This window comes from Octodon degus, unplaced genomic scaffold (assembly GCF_000260255.1).
Source record: "Octodon degus isolate 3935 unplaced genomic scaffold, OctDeg1.0 scaffold00075, whole genome shotgun sequence".
Lineage (NCBI taxonomy): Eukaryota > Metazoa > Chordata > Mammalia > Rodentia > Octodontidae > Octodon > Octodon degus.
Genome location: NW_004524651.1, coordinates 1,843,102 through 1,851,411, shown reverse-complemented (window position 1 = coordinate 1,851,411; position 8,310 = coordinate 1,843,102). Strand labels below are relative to the sequence as shown.

General features: G+C 35.4%; 1 protein-coding gene across 1 annotated transcript in view; it reads left to right on the top strand.

Annotated features, from left to right (window-relative positions):
* Positions 1-5,918: 5,918 nt before the first annotated feature.
* Positions 5,919-8,310, top strand: part of Rbbp8 (RB binding protein 8, endonuclease) — a 108,976-nt gene continuing 106,584 nt past the window's right edge. Inside the window, exon 1 of the mRNA XM_023720396.1 lies at positions 5,919-6,001. The gene's annotated coding sequence lies outside the window, so the exon portion shown is untranslated. The remainder of the gene's footprint in view (positions 6,002-8,310) is intronic.

Genomic DNA, 8,310 nt, shown 5'->3' with positions numbered 1-8,310 from the left:
GAACTTCTAAACAAACATTATTATCCTGTGCTTAGGAGTCAGAATGTACACATCTATTAAAATAGCTATATCAATGAACAATTATTTTGTCTTTGATAAATTAATTTGTGTATCTTTTTATCTGTAAAGTAGAAAATATAATAATAACTATGTCTCTACTGGGGATGTTGTAAGAATTAAATGAAATATGCATAAGTCAAGGCCTGGAACTGATCAACAAATAATAGCTGCCATTATACAATTATTAGATATTATATGCAAAGTATTTATGGCCTATAGGCATGCAAAGATCTTTAAGTGATGTCTGACATTCTCAAAAATAACTATGAAGTACATGAAATATAGGGGCATGTCTATATTTAATAGTGTATGCGACACATTTCACTGCTTTCTCCATCTGAAGTCAGCTTGGCTAAATCCTTCCAGTGCTTAGCACCACAGTTCCAAGCCCTGCTCCACTAGAGTTACATAAAGCACCCATGACCCAAGGATATTCAGTGAAGTGATCAAAATATAATCATATTCATTCCCCATCTCTTCTTCTCTTTGTAAAATTCAAAGATTCTTCAGAAATTTAGTGGCAATTAGAAACCTTACACAGATTTTGGAACTGATGGCCATGTAGAACCTTAAGCAAAGAGAAGGAACAGAGACGGTCTTGCATTAAATGTTTTCATCTGTCTTTGTTTAGTTTTTACTTAAAATTACATCTTCCAGTAGTTTCTCAAGAAAAGATGAGAACAGAAGAGTTTCAGGGCCTTTCTGGCCAATGGTTTATTGATTCTACTCTTACACTTCATTGCAAGTTTGAATAAATAGCAATTTTTATTTGTAAATAATATTCTCACAGAAGTGAGGCCAATCCTTTGCTTAATGCAATTCTGGTCCCTGATCCTGACTAGTGAAGGGTTTTTCATGTGTGTCTGTGTGTGGTTTTCCTCTTTCTGCAGAAATTTTTAGATGTTTTCTTTATCTGTGATCAGCGTTTCCGTATTGTGTTCTAAAAGTCCACAACAATTTACCTTCTTAACAGCCTCTCTTCATTTATTTGATGGACACTTGTTTTTCACTTTCAATCAGAAACGTGGGTCCTTTGTAAGAAAGACTTAAGAACTATTTTACTATTTTATATCTTCTCTCCTGGAATTTTTTCAGTCAATTATTATATATCTTCGATTCATTTTCTTATTTAAAAAATGGTTTATCTTTTATTTTCCTTCTTTTTATTTATTTCTTTATTAAAGACAATGTCTTGTTATATTGCCCAGGCTGGTCTCTTAATTCTTGGATTCATATGATCCTTTTGCCTCAGCTTCCGTGGATAGCATCTGCAACTATAAGAATGTGACTACACACCTGCTTTACTTCCTATCTTTTTCCTTTCTGCTTTACTTCCTGAAATATCTTCAACATTATCTTTCAATTTATTCTGACTGTTTGCTATCATATTGCTACCCCATAGCTTTGAGCACAACATTTTTGTTTTCATATTTTTATTTTCCAATATTTTTTCTTCAGTCTCCAAAAGTTTCACTGTCACACTGATTTGCTCTTTTTTGGTATAATCAGAAATTACTCTTATTTCTTTGAAGATAATGTAGTGGGGGTTAAAATATTATGCTGAGCGGGACTCTGTGGCATAGACCCATCATTCCATGGCTCATCTCAGCTGTTTGGAGGCTGAGGCAGTTTGAGGTCTCCCAGGGTAACTCAGCAAGACCTGTCTCAAGATAAAATAAAAACAATTGAGGATGTAGCTCAGCAGGAAAGCACTTGCCTAGCAGGCACAAGGAGCTATATCAAATTCCCAGTGATGCGAAAATAAAATGTTACTTGGCTTCCTATGTTGCCTGTTTTTTTCTAAGTCCTTTTTATCTTATGCTTTCATCTTTTTTTCATATTAAATGTTCTCTAATCAGTTTTTAAATGTTGATTTGTAACTCTGTATGTCTACGTGGGATTTACTGATTTATGTTAGGGTGATAATGACTGGTAAATTTAATAGTAGAATAGGATTTCCTTACTTCAGCACTATTGATATTTTGGACTGGCTAATTATTTGCTGGAATATGGAGATGAGCTGTCTGCACACATATTTTGTGAGCTATCTGGTAGCGTCTCTGGCCCCTACTCAACAGTTGTCAGTCAGTAGCGCACCTCTACCCATCTCCCTAATTGTTTTAATCAAAAATTTCTCCAGGAGTCCTGAGTTCAATCCCCAATACTGAAAAGGGGGGGGGGAGGGAGATGGCTCAGTAGAATAAATGCTTCCCTGGCAAGCGCAAGGGCCTGAGTTCAATCCCTGGTTCTGAGAGAGAGAAAAAAAAATTCTCCAGATATTGTCAAACATCCCTGCAGGTATAAAATCAGCCTTACTGAGTAATCATTGCATCACAGTAATCACGGTCTTTAGCATTTCTCTGAGTTTCCTGCTTTATGAGTAAAGAATTTAAATCTGATTAGTAATATTTGGAAGCCAAGCAGCCGAGTACAGCTGGGTATATCACCAGCAACAGAGATAAACTCTTAGTCTCTGTGGTAGGCAGAATAATGGCTTTTCAATGATGTCCACCTTTCCAATGTCAGGTAGCAAAAGAGAATTCAGGTAGATGGAATTAAGGTAGGTAATAAATTGATCTTAAAAGAAATTATCTTGGATTATCCAGTTGTATGATGGGTACAGCAGTGACAGGGTCAGAATAATGGAATGTGAAAAAGACTTAACCACCCATTGTTTGTGCTAAATATAGAAGAGAGCTATGGGCCAAGAAATGCAGACAACCATTAGCACCCATGCTGCCAAAGCGAGCACTGCAGGCAACTATTAGACGCTGGAAAAACGGGGGGCAAAAAGATCTCTAGGGATTTTCTCTCGAGTCTCCACATAGTAACAGCATCTTACTTTCTTCTCACTGAGACACACTATCTGACACATGTAAATTAAGAAAAAGAAGGTTTATTTTGGCTCAGAGTTTGTAGAGATTTCAGTCCATGGCCAGATGGCTCCAAGGGACAGTACGGCAGAGCAGAAGTGGCCCCTGGCATGGCCACAGGGTAGGAGAAAGAGAATGAAGGAAGGAGCAGGAAAGAGATGAACCCTTCAGGTGACCTCCCCAGTGACCGGCCTCTTCCAACCAGATCTACCTCCTCACAGCACTCAGCTTTACCCCTGCATTCATGAGGCTTTGAAGGGCTTTTTTTTTTTTAAATGTATTTATTACAGGGTCTACAGGGTCTACAGGGTCTCACTACACAGATCAGACTCATAGTGATCCTCCTGTTTTCAGCCTCCCATGTGTGGGGATTACAGTCTCAGTGCACTCCAGGGGCGGGGCCAGCACGGCAAACTGGTAATAGAACTCCAGTCCCTGTGTCTGCCTAAACTGGTGCTTTAATCCCCTGAGCTATCTGACTGGCCTGGGAGTCTTTTTTTTTTTTTTTTTTTTTATCTAACCATAATACAGAAGTTCATTAATACCCAGACCTTATAGTTCATAGGACCTATTCTGGACTTATAACCTCCAGAAGTGTCAATTGCATTTGTATTAAGCCACTAAGTTTTGAGTAATGTTTTACAGGAGACAGGAAAATAGCGTAGTCTCTTTGATTTCAGTGTGAAACTACCATGCATCTCTACCGTGCATTTACAAATCCAGGACCAATCTGGGATAATTTCCTATGCCATGAATCAACAAGCCCTTCTTTTCTTTTTTCAAGGCTGAATAAGGGGTAGTTTCCATGCTTAGAGAAGAAACCTACAGAAAAAACTGCTTAAGAACATGTTTTCTAACCAACTCTATTCCAACCCCATCCCACTCCCCAAGACTATAGGTTATTTGTTACTCTATTTCCTGAAGTTTTCAGACATTCTGAAGCAGAGACTGCCTTGCTTTTATTGTGGCAAGACTGTAGTTACACTTCTCGATTCACTGTTCATCCTCATTCTTTCTTCAAAAAATTTATAGACATCATTCACTGTGTCATTCTTTTCATCCTTAAGATCTGTGGTGTTTTGGCTTTTCTCTGTCATTTTAATAGGATTTTGAGAATAATGAAAATGAATTCTTATGCTGGACTACCATATTTAACTGTATTTACTTTTGGCTAACATTTTATAGAGCCTTTACTGTGCACTATATTTGATTGTAACCCTCAGGCTGTGTAAATCTTATAATAACTCTGAGGGAACTAGTGTTTTGATGTCCATTTTATAAATAAAATTAATGCTTGATTCAGGTGACAATGCTAGCATAAACCAGAACTTGGACAGAACCCTTGTCCTTTTCACTCCAAAGCTCATTTTTGAAATGAATTATGCACTCTTGTTAAGATTCAACAAATAGTGGCTGTTTCTATTTTATAAAATTTTACAGGAACATGGTTACCCTTATTCATTGATGTTGTCTAAGTCTGCTTTTGTGCTACAGTGCTATAACTGGATAGCTAAAACAAAGACAACCTGGCTTTCAAACTCTAAGAGTCTCTAACCTGTATATCCAAATGTGACGACCTTTACTGCAGAAAGTAACCTAATTACCAAGCTTTGAGTAACGATGTTTTCAAACATTTAACATTTTATTACTATACCAAATCAAAGATACACATTTTGGTTTTTTTTCAACTTTTTGTTATTCTACAGGCAGCAATCTTTGGCCATATGAAAAAAAAAGTCTTCATGAAGTTTCCCCTTTATTATAATCATGCTTGCTCTCTTTTTTGGACTTCTACCTCATAATTATAGTCTTTAATGCAGTTGAATTCACATAATAGTTATCAGTTGTGGTTCCCCAGGGATCTAATAAGCGCTGACTCTAAGTAGATATTTACTTAACAAACACTTTACTAAGTATTTTATAAGTGTCAGTTAACATTCTTCACCCTGAAGATCCAAAAAAGAATAACCTTGCTAGATGTGCTTAATTAGAAACTATAACATCACTCTCATTATCTAAATGTCCTTATTTTTATTTTTAAGATAATACAAAGTAGTATTAATGTGTCTTTTTCAAAACCCTTGTGAACCCTGTACTTGGCACCATTCTTGGCACAAAGTAGGCATCAGTAATTTGTGTAGAAGCATTGACTGTCCAAGTAACCCCTCTCTAGTTTGTCCCTAGGTATGTAGAAGGAATTTTTCCAATGTTAGACTGGAATGGAATGAGGATCATTTGAGAACAAGGAAGATACACACCCAGGTGATGTTTGGTCAACTTATACCTTCTGTCCCTCTAGAAATGCTTCCTTCTAGCTCTCATGACAACTACCCTTGTGGGGACTACTAATCTCTCTCCTCAAGGCTAAGCTATAACAAGCAAAACCAAATGGACTAGGGGAAAAGGTCAGGCATTATGGGATTCATCTTCATTGCAGATAATCTATTTCTAGAGGCTTTAGTCGACACAGAGCCCTAAAATACATTTTAAAAAGGATTACCTACCTCTGAGAATAATAGACCACTTACTTATATACATCTCCCAGGAGAGACTTGTAACAATGGACTCCTGCTAAACCTGACACAGATCTACTCCTCCCACTAGAACTCTGAATTATTTTGCTGGAGGCTACAACATTCTGAGTAGTTTGTTGGGAGTTGACTGGAGGTGGGGATAACTCACTCAGTACAAGCTTAGCAGAGCTGAGCCGCTGCAGCATGTTAGGCTAGCCTTTGATGGAGACTGGTAGGACAGGTTCTGGATCTACAGAAGAACCGGTTTGACTGGCCTGTTATGCCAACATATTCTGGTTTGATTCCATGTTCCACAGACGGTAAAAACCTGCCCAGCCAGTTAAATGAAAGGCATATTAGGTTATCCATTGCACACAGTATATAGCTTAGATGCAGCAGAACTCTTTCACATAGCAGTAGTGTCTAGCAAACTCTAGTGTGGTCCAGAGAGGTGACATCCACTGATTTAACATTTATGCTCACAGCTGCTGGGACAGGGAGGAGTAAAACACCTGCTTTTGACCAAGAGCAGAGATTTACTAAATCAATTGAATGGTAAGTTGATATATTTTATATATTTCTCAATTTTCTATGCATTTTTAAAGGTTAATTAAATGTTGGAGAAGATATCCATTTTTAATGTCAATACCTGCATTATAACTTTCCTGTAAAACTGGATATTGTCTTATATAAAAATTGCATGTATGCTTATTGATTTGCTTGGGTAAAGCTATCTGGTACACAAAGCTATCTGTTATGCCTTTTTGAAAATTGTTTATGTGTATTATTATTTAAAAAGCTGGGATGAATAATTTTGCTAAATATATTTATTTCAGATACTAATGATTCATCTTAAGGCTTCTATTTCTTTGATAATATACTATCATGTTCTACAGACTGTTGTTATATGGTAACAATTTTACATGGTCAGTTTAATTGTGGATAAAAAAATAATTGCCTTTTTAAGGCAAAAGAAAAAAGGATTGGCCTGCTTGGTGATCCCAAGTATATTACAGGAACAATTCACAGCAAGAATTAAGGAGTGTGAAAAACACAGATTGTGGAATCTGGTAACTGATTAACTATTAGAGTTCAAAAGCACTTGCTGAGCTGAATAGAAAGGAATGAAGACAGGTTTTGTCATGCCTCTTAGGTCTGAAAAACTTAACACTTAGATCTTCCTTTCACTTATATTTTAAAATATTTATTTGTACTTCTTTCATTGATCCAACTAATATATGGTAGTAGTTCATGTCATTTAAAATGAAAGTTACCAGTCTCTTTAGATTTATTTCAACATAACAAATTACCTCTTATCAACATTAGAATTGAATGTACATAAAACATTTAAATACAGTTGACATGAATTTATAGAATTTTGAAATTTTTAAACAAATTTACATTGAATAGTTTTCTGTCAAAAACAACCTGTAAGTCATCTTGACAGAAACTTTGCCTTGAACTAAGTAAGAATGATGCATCTTTTTCTCTAGTGCCCCCACTTTGTCACTATGTTCATACTCAACAACTACAATGTTTCTTTAGGATGTTAATAAAGTAAAAAGAAGAAATGGAAATAAATGTTCAGGTGAGACTTCACGGGTTGCACAGGAATCCTTTGGATGTTTCTTCATCCTATTTCGAGTTCTGGATAAAATTTAATAATTCAGCTTAACTACTGTAAAACAATGTATCTGCAAAAGGAATATGCTAATTGAGCAAATCAACATTACTTTTATCCAGCACACATTATACTATGACAAGCTTTTGGTAATATGGGTCATGTAATAGGATGAATTTTTCTTTTTTCAATTAGTTTTCAGGTAAGATAAAGATACATATTAATTGAGCACACTGTTGATGTTTCTCTTGGATACATTATATATAGTAATTGAATTTTAAACCACACTCTTTAAAATACACTGCTCATTGTTTAAAGATAAACTTAATTTATTCAGTTTTTTGCATACTGTTTTAGGGAAACAACTTAGGAGCCAAACATCTATTTCATTTAAGTCTATTGGTAAAATTTCAAGCTTAAATCCACATTTTGGAGGAGATTCTACAGTTTTCACTTAATGAGATTCATTTTCAAATATACATTAAGTTCTAACAAATAACTTTTATGTATTTTCTGTAAATATATTTCTTTAAAATATTGATACATTGTGATGTATTGATTAAATTCAGGTTATATGATTTTTTAAATTGAAATTAGGATGCATTTCTTCTCACTAATCCTAGACAATTTCACATAACTGCTTTTGTCAGCACGTTAGCTTCAACAACTTGTTCTTTCTTTCCTAAATACTTTTGTCTGTTTCTTACCAAAAGTACTGAAAATCATGATGTTTTCAGGTAAAGGACTCTTGTATAACTAGTGAACTTAATACTTCACTTTTGAGTTGAGAAATGAAAAGCCCCCAAAATGTAACTAAATCACTACTATGTAATGCAAGGGTAGCACTGGGACAAAAACATCCAGGTTTCTTGAATACCAGCCCAGACTAGTAATTTTGCCACTACCCTACAATGACTACTACACAAAATCAATGTTTTCTGGAGCATTTGTAAGCAGCTAAAATTTTATTATATAGTAATATTAATGAATCATTGGTGAACTAAGAAATTATTTACTTTCACATTTTGATTCATATCGTTAATGCCACCAAACATTTTGCATATTGTGGCTGAATTTACAGGTAATTTAAATTATGCCATTGATAATAAAGGTGGCTGCCATGTCAAAGCTCTTAATGTAGTTATACAATTTTTGCTCAAACTGATGAGAGCCTCCTATCAATTCTTTTTTTCTTTTCTTTTCCTTCTTTCCTTCCTTCTTTCCTCTCTGTGTCTCTGTCTCT